General features: G+C 46.0%; 1 protein-coding gene across 1 annotated transcript in view; it reads left to right on the top strand.

Annotated features, from left to right (window-relative positions):
• Positions 1–5,000, top strand: part of arhgef49 (Rho guanine nucleotide exchange factor 49) — a gene marked incomplete at both ends in the record, with an annotated part of 46,113 nt that overhangs the window by 40,263 nt on the left and 850 nt on the right.

The following is a 5,000-nucleotide window of genomic DNA, read 5'->3' as shown; positions in this document are numbered from 1 at the left end:
CCACCAGGTGAGACCCCCACAGGAGACACACACGGCAGGGACCAGGCCTTCCACCAGGTGAGAGACACACGGCAGGGACCAGGCCTTCCACCAGGTGAGACCCCCACAGGAGACACACACGGCAGGGACCAGGCCTTCCACCAGGTGAGACCCCCACAGGAGACACACACGGCAGGGACCAGGGCCCTCATTCATCAATTGTGTGCGTAGAAATGTTCTATTTCCACAGGTAAGCACGGAATGTAGAACTAGTGTACGCACAGGGAAGTCGGGATTCATCACACACTGCGTACGCAGGCTCTATGCTCCTCCGTGTTGATGAATACCACTTTGTTCTACCGTCAATGCTCGTGCATGATTATCCATATATGGTCATGAAAGTGAGGAAACACCCCCCATGGGATGTGAAATAATGGACTGACCCGAGCGGAACCCTGAGAAACTCCACAGAGAATTCACTGCTGTCGAACCAAGAAGACACTATCGCGTATTATGGGATAAATAAAAGGCGGATTTGTAAACGGTGATGTCAGATATCAACGGCTCCCTAAGACCATTGCTGCAATTCTGCCTGGACAGCTCAAAATACTAATAAAGACCGTTCGTTGACCACTGTTTGGCGTTGGTTGTGTGTCATTATAACCGTGCTGTAATATGAATGCCTTTATTAGTTGTGTTCGATTGGCTATATGATTTTTAGAGGCATCTATTTTGTTGTCGGCTAATAAAGACCGCGCTGGAATATGACTGCCTTTTCCCGTGTTGTTTGATTAATACCCAGGCAGGGATTAAAGTTCTCCTCAATTTGATTCCAAATCGCGATGGATCTCCCGTCAATTTTCTACCTGCTGCATATGATTTCTAGAGGCATACTACAATCTATTTTGATGTCAGTATTGGGTAGCCTACATAAACAATAATACGAGAGCATATAATACAAGAACAATGAATCTTACTGCCATGTATGATGTAGCAGATGCGCCATGTGTAGCCTGCCTATATGTGATCAATACGAACATGAACTTGAATTCCATCATGTCTGTGTGCGGGTCACTGCGGGAACTCACAAGGCTGTTGTCACAATGTAAATAAGAACGTGCACTGAAAAGTTACAGTATGTAGTTGGTTGATTATTTGTATGACAGTCAGTAAACCCTTGCAAAAAGTATCCGTTTTATTTAATGAATTGAAAACATTCAGCATCGCCTTCCTCCCGGCATCCAGCAATAACATGTATCAGGCAAATGCGCATCGCAACATTGACTGAGTGGAATCCCTTTCTATTCACATAACTGCATTTGTGATGGAGCTTTGACAGCTACAGTAACAGTCTATTGCTCGATCCATCTCCAATATCACGATGGACCGTGCCGCGGTGGCAAAGACCCGAGGGTGGAGAGGATCTTGAATGAATTCCATCATCATATATATGTTGTGTGTCTGTCCACTATGTTTGTTACTTTGTTATTCCCCCCCCCTATCTATGTAAAGCGACCTTGGCGCTATATAAAATGAAGCTATTATTATTATTGTTATTATTATTATTATCATCACATCTGTGCGGGAGCTCACAAATAGACTGTTAGTCTCAGTGAAGTTTCAACGGAGGTCATCTATTCTAACCAACAAATTGAAGTAGAAAGCATTTCGTGACCAATCTTATTTGGAAACAGACACACAAAATAATTTGCTTTTTATTTGAAACAATATCTAATCGCGTTTGGAGGTTGGTGTTTTGCGTCTGCCCCCCCGTGCAAAACAAGCAGGCCAACCTCTTGTTCGCGTGTGAGCCCGTATAATTACACTACTGTCGCTATTTTACAATGAACTATAATGAATTACAGGTCATACAGAAGTTGAACACTAATGCACGGAAGCTTATTTCCGCCTTGAAACTAATACAGGACTGAGGAGTGCTTATGCGTAGTAACGATATTCTACCACTGGGCGCCAGGTACGCCTGGTCTGACCTGTGCGTAGATGTAAGCACAGAGTCAAGTTCAAATCGAAATTGATGAATCCCACTCTTTGCTTAGAAATGATCGTACGCACAGGGTAAGCACAGATCTGTGCGTAGAACACGTTGATGAATGAGGGCCCAGGCCTTCCACCAGGTGAGAGACACAACGCAGCGACCAGGCCTTCCACCAGGTGAGACCCCCACAGGAGACACACACGGCAGGGACCAGGCCTTCCACCAGGTGAGACCCCCACAGGAGACACACATGGCAGGGACCAGGCCTTCCACCAGGTGAGACCCCACAGGAGACACACACGGCAGAGACCAGGCCTTCCACCAGGTGAGAGACACACGGCAGGGACCAGGCCTTCCACCAGGTGAGAGACACACGGCAGGGACCAGGCCTTCCACAGGTGAGAGACACACAGCAGGGACCAGGCCTTCCACCAGGTGAGAGACACACGCAGGGACCAGGCCTTCCACCAGGTGAGAGACACACGGCAGGGACCAGGCCTTCCACCAGGTGAGAGACACACGGCAGGGACCAGGCCTTCCACCAGGTGAGAGACACACGGCAGGGGACCAGGCCTTCCACCAGGTGAGAGACACACGGCAGGGACCAGGCCTTCCACCAGGTGAGAGACACACAGCAGGGACCAGGCCTTCCACCAGGTGAGAGACACACGGCAGGGACCAGGCCTTCCACAGGTGAGAGACACACAGCAGGGACCAGGCCCTTCCACCAGGTGAGAGACACACAGCAGGGACCAGGCCTTCCAACCAGGTGAGAGACACACGGCAGGGACCAGGCCTTCCACCAGGTGAGAGACACACGGCAGGGACCAGGCCTTCCACCAGGTGAGAGACACACGGCAGGGACCAGGCCTTCCACCAGGTGAGAGACACCTGGACCAACAGGGATACGTTTCTACAGAGGTGTCTCCAGATTGAACTTGACACGCCCATAGTTAGACGGTCGGGGTGTGTGATCTAACATTATTGTTTCAAACGGCACCTCAAACGAATTCATAACACAACGCCAAATACACGCCTAATGCATGTCTTTTCAATGATAAATAACATGTGAGAATAATGAACTGGATAACAGTTGGTATGTATGTGCATATAACTTTGGATGGAAATATATTTTCCTAGGAAGGAACTGTCGGCGATCGATCGATCTCCACGCCGTGTGGTGAAGCAGATTGATTTGACGTTTGCACTGAAGATGCAATTAAACCCTTCCTGTATTGATTTCACTATACTACCAAAAACCAATGACACACCCCAAATTACTTGAGATGCCAATTAGGCAAGGGACTGATTTGATCAGCTTCCGCCCGGAGACCAAGGAGCCTCAGTTCCTTCTGAAGAAAATATATATATTGTATTAGTAAATTCTCTCATATTGTTATATTCTGATAACATTGTTTTTCCCATATTTATGTATTTCTACCATTATCCTGCCCATACCCGTACCTCCCCTCCCCCCTCCCCACGCTGCTACGACGCCCACATTTTCCCAAGGGGATCAATAAAGGAATATCTTATCTTATCTTATTTCCATCCAAAGTTAATTATCATATGGAAAGATATTCAAAATACTCCATTGTTGCATCAAGCAGAGTATTTGGCGTTGTGTTATAAATTAGTTTTTGATGTGCCGTTTGAAACAATAATGTTATATCACGCACCCCGACTATGGGCGTGTCAAGTTCAATCTCAAGACACCTCTGTAGAAACATATCTCATATGAATGCACTTCTGGAAATCACAGAGTAAGTTCCTATTACCATGGGTCCCCATGTAGTAGTCCCATGCAAATAGGGCTTATTACCCTATTACACTATTCACTATTACACTATTTCACTATTACACTTGTGCATCTCCATCACTGAGGCCGATGCAATGTGCATCTCGATACGGTGCCAACGATACAATACATTAACGATACATTTGAAGCACCGGGCGATGCAATGCGATACGATTCACCCCTGTTAGATACGATACGATGCGATACGATTTGATTCAACATAATGCGATTCGGGGCGATACGATGCGATTCAACACAATGCAAAATATATGATAAAATGTTATGGTCTGACAGAGGATTTTGTTGTATTCCTTATATGCAGCTTATATTATTATTAAAAATAAAATAATCTACTGTAAGACAATTTATATAAAAACTCTTGGGTGCCTAAGAAGACTTTTGCATAGTACTGTGTTTTCTATCCACTTAGCTAAAAACACACACACACACACAATGTATACACACTACTGTGAGACAATAATAATCACACACAAAGGGATAGCAGACTTAATGATTTTATAATATTTCAGATAATGAAATTAAATGTTTATCATCAACTATCCAATTAGTATTTATATTGTAACGTTTGGCCACTTTAAATCATTGAACAGAGAGAGAGAGAGAGAGAGAGAGAGAGAGAGTGAGAGAGAGCGTTCGGATTCTCCGTAGCTGAGCAGGATTGCATTTTGTCAAGGAGGAAGCGATATATAGGAAACGAATTGCCAATAAATGTGAAGTTATCTTTGAACCTGTTGTCAAGCGTCTTCAATATACCCCCCCCCCCCCCCCCCCCACACCCCCCCCCCTCCCCCCCCCCCCCCCCCCCCCCCCCCCCCATCCTCACTAATGGAACTGGTGTTGCTGAGTCACGTTAGTTAGTTAGGTAGACACTGTAGTTTAGCGTTAGCCAGAGGCTACTAGCGTTAGCCATGTTGATCAATTCTATTCATGTCTCCTCCTCGACTTCCACTGTTTGTTGTTGATAAACTGTGACGCGGCTCTCGCCTTCTGTAGTAGCGATTCGAAGCAATAGTATCTGCTGTGTGCAGTCACAGTGCACTGCTGACAGAAGTGGATGAAGAGGAAATTATATGAATGCATCGGTTTTGACCGATGCAAAGACGCTACAACAAGATGCATCGCAAGTTCAGCCTGATTGTAGCCGATGCGGACTTATTCCACCGGTGCACTCGCATCGTGAACGTTTATGCCGGTGCACTGATGCAA

Source organism: Notolepis coatsorum (assembly GCF_963971535.1).
Source record: "Notolepis coatsorum genome assembly, chromosome: 3".
NCBI lineage: Eukaryota > Metazoa > Chordata > Actinopteri > Aulopiformes > Paralepididae > Notolepis > Notolepis coatsorum.
This window is presented reverse-complemented; position numbering and strand designations above follow the sequence as displayed.